Here is a 13,633-nt window from a genome sequence, read left to right on the forward strand (position 1 = left end):
AGGTTGTCTGTCCCTGGTGTGGCTACAACACAATAAAGCTTCTACTAATCTACATGCTGCATTAGTCTGACATCAAACATCACTTTTGGCTGAACATCAGAGAGCAGCAGAGAAAAGGGAGAAACAGTAATGTAAGATATACTTATCTGTTATGGTTTTAATATAATACAGGATTATGTCCCAAGATCAAACAATGTTACATGTTACATTGGCCAGAGCACCGAGCTGTGACATTAGCCTAATTTTGAAAAAGAACACACCAATCAGTTCTTACACCCTAATCTCTGCGAGACAGGCTCTAATTTACATATACGCTCCTCTCGCAATGTACTCTCCCTTAGCGCCATTAATGACCTTGCCGTTGTTTCCATGCCGATAAATTACTTTGCCCATCAGTGGTGGTATAGCCTGATATGACCAGTCATAGAACATGTACAATTACATTACCAGCCATGGGTTTCATCACACATTTTTCTGCCCAATTATGCATAAGGCTAAGCGAGAAACATGAAGTGACAGCATGACTTACTCATTTGTCAAGTTAAGAAAAATCTGAAATTCTTTACAAGTGTGACCGTCAGAAGACTCCAGCTGCTGCCATCTTGCCAAGGTTCAGAAGATCGTTGACTATTTCTATCCAACTACCAAGAAAGTTACTTATAAATTGAACTGCAAACCACTAGATGTTCTCCAAAGGAAATAAGGAGCCTTAAAGCAAATCCGTCTCAGAATCTACAGGCAACATGCTATAAAAGGAGGCGAAACATGGGCATAAAATTAATTATACCTTTTATTCATTTAAATCTCTGCTCATATAGGGCTTAGGAGTCCAGTGGGCAGTCCTATCAGTGATTGATAGCTTTCCCCGTATGAGGGTGTATACAAAGATAACAGTCGATTACTAGCAGGACCACCCTCTGGATTTCTATAATAGTAAGCGCAAAGATTTAAATGAATATAAGACATATGGAATTGGCTTAAAAAAAAACCAAGTTGTAATTTATGTAATGGGTTAAAAAAGTGAAATACACAAAAAAAAAAAACTGCTCCAGACCTACTCTTTACCCTCATCCGAATGGAACACAACATTAACAATACATGAATGCCCATACATTATTTAACAGTAACATCTCAGCCTATCATTATATCCACGAGAGGAAAGACCTGAAAGTGATAGCATTAGGAATACCCAATTTCCCGCAGAATTCATGTTCTATGGAGCTACACTGCAAAAAGCCTCCATTTTTGCTGTATTATTTCGAATACAGTCCTCGTCTTTTCTTGACAGTGTTATTCTCTATACAAGCTAAATGCTGACTTCACAATTTGACTAACCTTCTCGATGTTTAGGACTACAAGCAGACAGTGCCTACGTGAAAGTGCTGTCTAAATAATGGATTAATGCCCATGCATTATAGATCGGCATTTCCATCAATGTAAGAGAGGAAGTTGGCAAACACTGCGACGGTAAGCAATAAATGCAGTTTCATCCACCTATTAATTACAAAGGAAAGATATGGGGACGCTAGTCAAAGCCAAGAAAACTTTCGTACAGCCATAAAACACTTGTACACACATTCCCAACACATATATGGACCTCTAGTTAATATTAACTTGTTGCACAGTTTACTATATGTAAAGTGATGTGGAATATGTTGCGGCTACACAAGTTAAAGGTTATCTTCAATAAGTCACTACAATAGATGGACAAATCCATCAAAAAGACACGGCTCAAAAAAAAAGCAGATAGTAAAAGAGCAAATGCATGATCAGCAATAAGATAAGGCAACCACGGATATCATGAAAGTACCGTTCAGAAGCCTGAAGAACCAAACTGAGCTTCTAAAGGAACCATGCATACATTTGGGAGGAGGTTTTTTTTTGACTACTCATGAAGAGCCTTTCTGCCCAAAATGTATAAAGGTCTATGTTCAAACAGAACTTCCAAGTTTTAGTCAAAGGATATCAATTATTATTAAAAATACTGGCATTTTATTAGGAGGTGGTATGGCTTGGTGAGTGGTGGGGCATACCTACTGGTGGTGGGCAAGAACACATTGAAGTAGAAATATGAAGGCCCTGGAGTGGTAGACAAATACTGTGGTCCCTTCATTCTCAGCAATGGTGAGGGCTACAGCAGTCAGACTTCTACCAAAGAAAATGATGGCATATTCTACAAATCCCCTTAAAAGATCATAAAGAATTTGCCCAAAATGAAATTGTGATAAAATAACACAAAAAAGTTAGACTTGGAAATATAATCAGCACTGCCGCTCCAATTCTCCTACCTGGGCTTTGTTTACTTGGCTGCATCATTGACAGGCGATCACTGGTCTCAGCATTTCCCGAACCATACACCACTAGCTGACTTCATTGGTCACATAAGGCAGTGGTCCCCAACCTTTTTTTTCCCACCAGGGACCAGTTTCAGCAGGACAATTTTTCTATGACCCGGTGGGGGCGGGAAGGGGTGTGTTTGAGGGGTGGGGTTAAGCATGGGGGTGTAGATTACTGATGACGGACAGTGCAGGTTATGAAGATGGATACTGATGACGGATATATCACTCCTAATGCTGCTATTAACTTCACTACAGCTACATTACACGTCACAGCGACAAGTAACGTGTAATGTAGTTGCCCAAAGTTTGGTAGGCGAGTGCGGGGTGGAGCCAAGACCTGCTGCATGTCCTGCATAGTACTAGAATCCAGGACATACAGCGGGGTCCTGGCTCAACCCCGCACTTTGCTCACCTTATCCCGATGAGCAACAACCAAGTGTCAGTGTTGTGAAGCCGGCTGGCGGGTCCTGGCTCAACCCCGGGCACTTGCCAACTCCACAGCAGCTGCTGACTCCTCGCTGCCGGTACGCGGAACGGTGCAACATGCCCTGCGGCCCGTTACTGGTCCGCGGATCGGCGGTTGGGGACCCCTGACATAAGGTATATGGGCATGTAAATCCAATTGAGTAAATTAAAAAGCCACATATGTAGGACTAAAGCGGGGGCACTGGCACAGCTAAGGATTAATATCATAAGTATAGCTTTTGCTTTTTTTGGAGTGGTTTTTCAAATTCAGACAGTTTGGGGGGGAGGGGGTGTTTACCATCTTTTTGCACTTTTTTTTTACCCCCAAAATTTGAGAATTGGAGAACTTTAAAATTTTGCCTTACGGTTGTCATTGCGATTAAAACTACACACTGGCATGTACGTGGAGCACAATGTGGCGTATCTTTAGGTGCATCCTGGGCTAAAAATTTACAACTTGCTGAAACTCAATTAAATTAAAAATGTACAACTTGCTAGACACGTGTGTGCTAGAAAACGGGCTGTAGCTAAAATTCTGGCTCAAACTAAGTCATCTATAAAAGGTGGTATAAACTTGGCCTAGATAGTCTTGGCCAGATATATCTCCAGCATTAGTCACTGTGATAAATCTGGCATATTTTCAGACTGCCTAAGTTTCATTATCTAAATATTAGTAAATTGGGGCCTATATTTAAGTAACCTGGCTTATAAAAAATGTAGCAGTCATAATCTTGAGAAATTAGAAGTTTATTACCCATTTTATACCACCATATAGTAAGTAAATAACCCATTTTCTATTTCCTTTCCATCCTCTGCTTCTATTGAGCAAAAACACATCCTCTATATATAGTATATAATGGTAATCCCTGGTGACCCAATTGTCGAGTCATTACATCTTGAATCCAGGAGTCACTTCAGTTCAGATGTCACCACTTCACTGAACAAGGATCCGACTGTCACTGGAAGTCAAAAAAATTGCTTTATTATAGAACAAAGAGAGATGTCCCCAGATCATTCATTACAAGCGGACATCTGGCTGCCGACAGCTGAGGCCAAAGTCCATTAACTGTAACATGGAAAAGGAAAATTCTATGTAAGAAAACGCTATGTAAAATGAATAAGCCTGAAGAGAAGAAATTCACTAAATGTTTATCTTCATCCAGATCAATACTGATCAATGGCAAGGCTGTGCAGAGAGGAGACAACAGACCTAGCCCCGTGTTCATCCAGAAGTTTTATGGGCTCTCGGGATGATTAAATTTAATAACCAATGATTTTCAATAATAGATAAAAGCTCTACAGACCAAGGGACACAAACATGAAGATTCTTTTGTGCTACACAGTACTGGGAAAAAAAAGAAAAAAAAGAAAAAACAAAAAAAAAAAAAAAAAAAGCTTTAGGCATGTGTAGAATAAATGCTGCAATGTAAAGATCCTTCCAAAAATAGTTAATAGTTTATTTTTTCAGCTAACAAAAACCAAAATAAAGAAACAAAAAGAGAAATCTAAAGCCTATCAATATTTGGTGTGATGACCATTTGCCTTCAAAACAGCATCAGTTCTTCTAGGTACACTTGAAGGAACTCATCAGGGAGGTTGTTCCAAACATCTTGGAGAACTAAGCACAGATCTTCTGTGGATGTAGCCTTAGAGCACTGGATGATGTTGAGATGAGGGCTCTATGAAGGCCATATCATCACTTCCGGAACTCTTTGTTCTTCTTTACGCTTACGAAAATTCATAATGATACTGGCTGTATCTTTGGGGTTCTTGTCTTGCTGCAGAATATATTTGGAGCCAGTTTGTTTGGAGTCAACAACAAACGGCCTTCCGATACAGCGAAATCTAAAGAAGTGAGCAATGTTGAGGACCGTATACTCAGTGGTTGGCCAATAAACCATAGTACAGGTGGTGAAAGTCATCAGGCTTACTTGAAATCAGAAGAAGTTCAGCAGTGCCATCAGATCAGAACCAGCAGAAACCAGTGGGGCCCAGATACATCCATCTACTGTCAGAGAAATCTGACCAGAAATGGTCTTCATTGAGTAATAGAAGCCAAAAAGCCATATCTTCAACACGTAAACAAGGCCACTAGACTCAACTATGTATGAAAATATAGGAACTGTGGTACAGAAAAAAGGCAGCAAGTGCTCTAGAGAGTAGGACAATAATGAGGGTCTGCAGGAAACAGTTACGTATGGGGAAGGTTGTTTAGAAGTCTGAGACTGCATTTCACCAAATGGAGTTGTGGGATCTGGCCAGGATTAATCGTCTCCTAAATCCTAAGAAACATGAGCAGATACATATATATCATGCAGTACCATCAGAGAGGCTCCTGACTGGCTCCAAATTAATTCCGTATCAAGACAAGAACCCCAAATATACAGCCAATGGCATCTTCTCTACACCATCTAGAGTATAGAGAAGAAGAACGTGTCCTGGAAGTGATGATATGGCCTGCACAGAGCCCTGATCTCAACACCATCCAGTCTGTCTGGAATAACATGAAGAAAAAAGAAGGATTTGTGCCAATCTACAACCACAGAAGTAGGTTAAATCTCCAAAATGTTTGGAACAAGTTCATTGCAATTTTAACCTAACACAATTGAAGTAGTTTCTCTTTCTCTTTTGTTCATTCTCAAAAAATGATCAGTGTTACTTTATTTTTTTAAAGCATTCTTACTTTACATTTTCTACACTTGCCTAAGTCTTTCACAGTACTGGATACGGTCTACAATTACGTTCAACAGGACAGGACACCGATCTCTATGTCTACAGGTGACATCAAATCACTTGAGAAATGACTGAATGAGCTGAAGATCAACTAAAGCAGTAGACTTCATAACTCAATGGACAAACATGGAAGACATGAAACCTCAATCGAACCATATTCTATCTAAAGATTTACTGGATTCTGACATTTGTAGGTTGTTCAGAGCTGTAATAGTTGTGTGTATAAGTCTTAAAGGGGTTATCCAAGACTAAGAAACTTGCACAAAAACATAAAATAAAAACAAAACAACTACATACACACTGTATTTTTAAAGAGCTTCTATGGGTACCTGTATGGGGGAGGGGGGGCGGCACACCTATAACAGGAAACACTTATTGTATGGGGGCACTTACTATACGAGGGACTGTAACGGGGATAGTATACTATATGGGGACAGTATTCTATAATATACTGTGTGGGGGCCTGTAATGTGCACAGTATACTGTATGGGGGTCAATAAAGAGTAAAACATACTGTGTGTGGGAAGAAAGGGGGTGGGCATTAAAGGATGCCATGTGGGGGTCCCAGTTAAAAGCTTGCTATTGAGCGCTGTCTTCTCTAGTTTGTTTAACCAAAGTCAGGAGTGGATCTAAAAAGGAAAGACTGACTGGAGTAACAATGGTTTTAATAACCACCACAAGCTTCATGTGTGACTTGGGCCTAAGACACTACCATCATTTGCACATAAGTCTTTGGGAAAGTACAATAGTACATATAGAAACTGTGATTCAAGTAATGCTGCACTATATGGGATGAAACTTCAACTATAATACTTCACGTTACAAAGAAATAGCTTGGTTTGCATTAAAAGGCTAATGGCCCTGAAACTCATAGCTCCATCAAACCCATTACCAAAGCAGAGTGTTCAAGTCCATCTAAGGACAGGATGGATCAATGGACCAATTACCGAAATGGCTTCCTAGGCTAGAATGGCACTTAGGATTGTTATGTTAAAGTGAAGCCATGCAAATACAGTACAGAAAAGTGTATCAACAAGCATCCATCTATTCCTACAAAAACATCCCACTCTCAAGTACCATCTACAAAAAGAACAGATGAGCTATGGAAAAATTATTTGCTCATTCTTAGCCAAATTTTCCATTTGTGTATCCTATAAAGACAACTAGTAGAACATTTTTATTCACCGGTTTCGATCAGTTACTTTCGAATGCTGGAGATGCGCTTTAGGGCCACTTTCCCCACGTACTCTGAGGTTGCATAAACACTTCTTGGAATGAAGTTAAAACCCTACCAGCCACCAATGTTTTTTTCTACTAACACTGGAAAAGGATCATGGAATACTCTTTGTACTCCATTCCAGAATTAAAGAAGTTGTGATATGGTATGCTACAATTTCCAAAACAACCTGGAGGCCCACTTCTACAATATTTGGACTTCTTGGGATAATTACATATATGCTGCACAACCTTGACTAATCCTTAACTTAGTCCAGACTAGCTGGTAGTAGTTGGTATTGAACCCTTCCTCCATTTCTGGACGATGAGTTTTTACATGGTCTCAAACTGTGAGGTGGGCATCGCCTCACTCGTTGGTAAGGTGCAGGTCCATGCCAGTGTCTGCTTCGGCACAAAGTTGAGACTCTACAGCAGAAACGGAGCTGATCTTACCAGTCTTGAGCCTTGCATTAACAGTGCAGTTTTTATCAGCACAAGAGTCCATAGGTCCTTCACCTGAGAGCAGTATATCTGGAGTCTGCAGGCAGAAGCATCATAGACTGGTACTGGGGGTAGGGGGCTCGTCAACTCCTCTCTTATGACTGTTATAGGGATGCTTCTGACTGTGTGGGAGGTGTGGATATGGGGAATGATTTGCTACAAGTCTGGAAGATTTTATTTGGGAAGACTGCTTCTGCCAAGGGACAATAAGTAGAAGGGAAAATGTACCTGCCTTTAGGAGTGGGTAAGGTTGGGGGGCAAAGCTTCTACCAGTTGGACTGTAACGTTGTATTAGTGCTGCAATGCGGTATTTGGTATTGCTATGGATATTACGTGTGCTGTACTTTGGCAATTGGTTGCCACTGGTATGGGGATTAGGTATATAACACAGTAGCATTTCTTTGGTAGTATTTTTTGGATCACGCCTGCCTGGCATCACAACAGACTGACTGCCAGAAGTCAAAAAAAGTTTGAGAAACCCTGGACTAGCTAACAGAGGTAACCTCAAAAACTTTACTTTAAAGTAAGCATCTCAATTTGGATTTTAGAATATGGAGGTAAATCCAGTCCACTAGATAGCAGAATTACATACAATCTGAAATACATAAAAAGGGACATCATATTCCTACTCATATCTGTGCATGTTGTACGAATGAAAGCTTTTTTTTATCATCTCTTCTCCCAATATCATCAGACACTTATGACTAATGTATCATCGGCTGGAATCTCACAGCTAAACATTACTTTCAGTCTCCTAAATGAGTGGTAACACTTCCTCTGGACGCACCCATCCTGTTGCAGCAGAACAGGGCTAGGACTTGTTTTCATGGATTTTACATGGCTATTTGAAGTCTGCTAAAGACCAATGTAACACAAAGAGTCCTTTTTCCATACCGGCATCAGAGTCATGTGCCTGTTCACATGATTAAAGCAGGACATTGCACAAATTATTTCAGAATATTTTCTATACTTGTACTATTCCAAAAACAAAAAGAAGCTTGGTATGTTTCATGTAAGTGTGACATGTGAAGTGGGTATATAATGCTGATCTTGTCCAGTACATAAATTGAACTGTCCCCATTATTGGTTCCCCAGCAATATTCCATAGTAATTGTGCACCTAAAGTGGCCTATAGGACAGACAGAAGGCTACGGTAGCTACATGTCCACAAGAGCTCAGGAAGAGTATGGCCAGAATGATACACCCACAATCTCTATTAGAAACGACAAGTGTTACAATGAAAGATGTCCGGCCATGAGCGCCGGTGAGTGTTTTATGCTCTCCGCCGCGAAACAAAATTTATTTATTTATTTTTTTTTAAAAATCGGACACAGTCGGACATGCAGCACTCTGTGTCCGATTTAAAAAAAACGGTTTAGCGGCGGATCGCATAAAACGCTCACCAGCGCACACGGCCGGACCTGGTCTGACAGCTTTCCGTCTTCTGCATGCAGAAGACGGAAAGCTGAGAACGGACTCCGGGCGCTAGTGTGAACTTAGCGTCACCCATGTAGGACGTTCATTGTAAGAAAAGGGTTTGATTTCTACTCCAACAGTCTCTGGTATCAACTGTGAATACTGCCAGCAAATGACTTAAGACCTTACACAATGCTTCAACAGAAGTCACCCGCTCCCTTATTCTTTGACAGCTTCCTCACCTGGGGATTACGGGAAGAGAATGCAACTCACTCCACCCTCAGTCTCTAGACACTGTTTTGTGTTATGTTCCATGGAAACCAACACCATTAAGACTCAGGATTCCCCTGTGCACATGGTATATTGTGAGTAAAGCTTTTCCCAGGTTTATCATAAATACATGCATTTCCTGAGGAATTAAAAGCTGTACCTACTGCATTCGATTATATCCAGTCCTAAGGCGCACCTGCAATAATGGTTTGTACATATAAGCGCCACCATTGTTCCATCTGAATCATGGTGGCTGGAATTCCTATGGCTAATATTTTAATCACGTAAATCTAATGACATCATATTTGGGGCTCAATTTTTGACCCATCCCATGGGTACTGGGTTCTCTTCAATACAGTAGGGCTGGCCAGAGATGTAGATAATGTTTCTTAAATCAGCACCCGACAAGCAAAAGCGCCAACTTGAGGCCTTTATCCGAGTTACTAGAACAGAAATCTCTGCTGGACAGTGAAATTCCCAGGGCTGTGGAGTCAGAGTCACTGTAAGGGTCCATACTGGGAGGTGTCGGAAAAAAAGTTACTGACTTAGACTTCAAAATATTACTTTATTATTAATATTAATTTTTAATGATATTATAACATTGTTGACATTGTATAATTAGATACATGGATTATGACTTATGATGATGAGGATTTTTACTACTTCAGTCAGCCATTTACAAAGCAGTCAGAGTTGAGCTGTGGAAAAATACAGGGTTGGGGTCTGTGGTTTGGCCCTACTGACTCCACAGCCCTGGAAATACCACATTGGATTGGCACCTAACTCTATCCTACTAATATTATAAATGTGAAAGTTTGGATGTTTGAGTGTTTGTTCCTCAAATCACGCAAAAATGGCTGAACGGATTTTAATGAAATTTGGCACATAGATAGATTGTAGCCTCGATTAAAATATAGGCTACTTTTTATCCCGGTAAATGACATAACTTCACGACTGTTACAAATTTATTTTCACATACTATATTACAATGCTCTCATCTCACCTTCTGAGAAAGCCACGGGTGTTATCTGTGTGTAACCAACGTTAACCCTCAGTGTTTATGCATTTGCATATTATCTGATCTGGTCCAGGCACTGCTGACAAACTGACATTGGCAAACACCTTCAATCCAAATTGGCAGTTTGAAAAAAAAAATTTCAACATGCCTGGAAAAAGAAAATCTAATTTGTCGCAAACAAGGAGATCTATGATGGTAGCCAGAAGTGACAGAGCTCTCCTCAAGCAGAGCTGAGGGGGATCATCAACACCAACAACACGCTCATTATATGGCGTCCCGGCGAGCTGCTGAGATACCGGAAAAATCACAGGCACAGTGCAAGGAAAAAGTTCAGCGGCAGGTCAGCTTGACAGCTGCCAAAACGCCAGAGAGGCGGATCATCAAAGCCAACAACACGCTCATTATATGGCATCCCAGAGACCTGCTGAGATACCGGAACAATCACGGGCACAGCGTGAGGAATGAGTTCAGCAGTAGGACAGCCTGACAGCTATCGAAACGCCAGAGCAGGCGGATCATCAACACACTCATTATATGGCGTCCCAGCGAGCTGCTGAGATGCTGGAACAATCACAGGCACAGTGTGAGGAACAAGGTCAGCAGCAGGAAAACTTGAGAGCTGCCGAAATGCAGGAGCAGACAAACCATCGACAGCAGCAATTTGCTGAATATAGGCGGATCATCAATGCCAACAACCCGCAGACGAAGTCGCGGGCAGAGGCTAGTATTCATTATTTATTGGACACTGGGCAACGTCTGTCCTACACAGGTGCTTCTGCATCAATACTCTGCAGGGCCATACCTGAATAGGATATATATCAGATAGTCCCAATGGTTTACTGCAGATGTACGTCTGGAAGGATATCGTACTGCAGAATACTAGAGTGATACAGTTATCATTGATGGAGTGGGATGTTATTGTGACAACATGACAGTCCATGAGAGTCTATTGCTCTGGAGAACTTGTCATTCTGTGCATTACAATGACAGCCTAAAAATGTAGATGGAAATTACGTAATGCTCCATTTTCCCCTGTGAGAACTGAACATCTTCTGCCAGAATTCCCAAAAAAGTGGATCAGTGGGAATATCTGCAGCAGAACATACTTAAACTTATCAAGTGGACTTATCTTCGTCAAATTCCATATCGCTAGTTTCACACTATGGTTCAGGTCATTTGGGTTAGTGCTGGAACCTAAGATGCAGACCATGTCTGCTAAAAAAAAAAAAAAAAAAAAAAAAAAGAGAAGTGACATGCGGAAACCTGCGGACCCTGTAGACAATAATAGAGTCCGCTGGGTATTTGCCAGTTTTATGCTGAAACCAGCGGAGAGAAAATGCCTCCTGGCAGGAGACTCCAACGCAGATGTGAATTATGCCATACAGATGTAATACAGAAAATGTTGCATTTCTATATTATATAACTGATCGCAGTGAATTATTCCAGAAACCATCTATTTATCCTAACCCCATGTACTCGACCATGTGTTTGGTCAGTGTGCTAGCCATGTTCAACTAGTACACTGACCCATTACTTTCTTATGGCTCCACATACATGAACGTGTATTATCATAAGTCTGTGTATGGGTTGTGAGCATGGGGACAAAACTACTCCTGTCCACCATTTTGTGTCCTGGGCTTATTAATATAGTGTATGGGTCACTGGACTCCATGAACAGTACATGATATCAGTGTGTCATCCATGAGGCTTTGTCACGGACCCATACATGCACTAGTATGCATGTATGCTTACACTGTATACCTCCACAAATGAAGACGCATAAGCCATGGTTTTGTAGATCGCCATACAAAGTGGTTGTACTAGAAACATTTTACTGCTTTCTATCAAATCCATTGAAGTAAATGGAGCCAAATGTGCAACACCAGGTCTATATCCATTGGACTGTAATGGGGCAGTTTCTGGCAACAAGTAGAATTTTTTAGTAAACACATTCAATCTTTAAAGCATTACAACAGCAAATGACTAAAAACCGGTACAATATTTTTACAGAAATCTCAAGCAGATTGAGCTATAGTACAATGACTGCATTATTATAATGGCCGAGGCTCTAGCTGAGAATTAAACATTCCTGGCTGAATGAAAATTTATTTTGCTCTTTAATCATGATTTATTGAATGAGCGGTACTGGTTGCTAGGTTTTCTATTCGTTCCTTACTGGTTTATTGTTAATCCCTTGAGACAATCTGTGCAATTGCTAAAGGCCGGTGTGAGTAATGAGTTTCCCCAGTTAAGACTCTAATTAATTTGGTGCGGGGACTTGTTGAAATCTTCATACAGCACCAAACAGTTACTCCATCCATGCGGCGTTACAAGACAGATCTACTATAATCTCCATGGTAACAGACTTCCTGCTCAGCGTCAGGCCCACAAATTATGAGCACAGCTCTTGATGGAGGCATGAATGCTACATTTCAGGACAGTCTATTACGACATATGTGATTTGTGACCGAAAAAAAAAAAATTCTCAAAAAATATATAATTTAGATATTTTATACATATAATATATGATGATATATATGTATATATAATATATATTACTATATATATTATTGTATTTTTTAATTACCAAAAGAGGTTCTATAAAATGGACATAAAATGGAATATATGCATCTCTCAAAAATATGAAGAGAAAAAAACCACTAAATTAATTATTATTATTATTATTATTATATGCTTTTTTCATATCACAAATAATTTCAAAATGACTGCAAACCAGCCAAAAATAATCAGTTTATCCAAACACTAACATGTTAAACATATTTTTTTTCTTATAAATATTTCATATTTTCTCAGGTCATCTTATTAATATCATTCATAGAAGGATTGAACATAGAATTCCTACTGAAAGAATACATCTAAATAAACACACAGACAGTAGCGGGTATTACAACAGCACAGTATACTAAACAGTTAACATCTGCAGTTCGGAATATCCATGCATATCCACCGAATGCGTCCCAGCCTCCTTACCTGTTCAGAGGGCACCAGCCTGTAATACCGGGTTACATTTCCATATTAATATCCCATACGTAAATGCCAATCCATACAATAGCAAGAGAAACATCTGCAGGGATTTTTCACATGCCATCAGCCGTTCCCCATTTTAAACCGCTCCAAAAAAAAATCATTAAAAAAATCAGGGTAAGGTTCCCCCAAGCCTTATCCTCTAGCAGCGACACACAAAGTGACACAGCTGTGGCTGTTCATTGAAGCAATAGGGAATCCCTCCTCCTTATCTGAATAGCACAGTCGTCATTGGATGGCCTCAGCTAACCAGCCCATGGAAGGAAAAACCTCCCAGGCTAGCAAGCCTGCATGATGTAGCTATGCAGATACAGAACAGGGACACTGAAGGTGTATGGAGAAATGCAAACACATGACAAGGCAGTTTTCTCCCAGTCCCAACAACAGCTGTCTACACTGGTTTACATGTCTTAGACTGTATGTTGTAATTACATGTCTGATCCATTAGCATACAATCACTTATTAGTCATCATTCACACCTTCTTTTATCAGGCATAAATTACTGGCTTAGGTCTAATGAGTATGTATGAAGCCGAGCTTACACATTACAACATTTTAATAACTCTACTATTTCCAGTTCATGTGCAGGTATTGAAATAATGATAAACCACGTTGGATGCACAGGGCCTGT

At 40.3% G+C, this 13,633-nt stretch overlaps 1 protein-coding gene across 5 annotated transcripts in view; it reads right to left on the reverse strand.

The window, feature by feature from the left end:
* The window catches only part of DAAM1 (dishevelled associated activator of morphogenesis 1), a 149,890-nt gene that overhangs the window by 74,213 nt on the left and 62,044 nt on the right, over positions 1 to 13,633 (reverse strand). The window contains exon 1 of one of the 5 annotated variants that reach the window (XM_075282741.1): positions 12,949 to 13,106. The exons of the other annotated variants lie outside the window; for them this stretch is intronic. The gene's annotated coding sequence lies outside the window, so the exon portion shown is untranslated. Of the gene's footprint in view, positions 1 to 12,948; positions 13,107 to 13,633 lie in introns of those variants that run through there. 5 annotated transcript variants of the gene reach the window in all.

The sequence above is a fragment of the Leptodactylus fuscus genome, chromosome 7 (genome assembly GCF_031893055.1).
Source record: "Leptodactylus fuscus isolate aLepFus1 chromosome 7, aLepFus1.hap2, whole genome shotgun sequence".
Lineage (NCBI taxonomy): Eukaryota > Metazoa > Chordata > Amphibia > Anura > Leptodactylidae > Leptodactylus > Leptodactylus fuscus.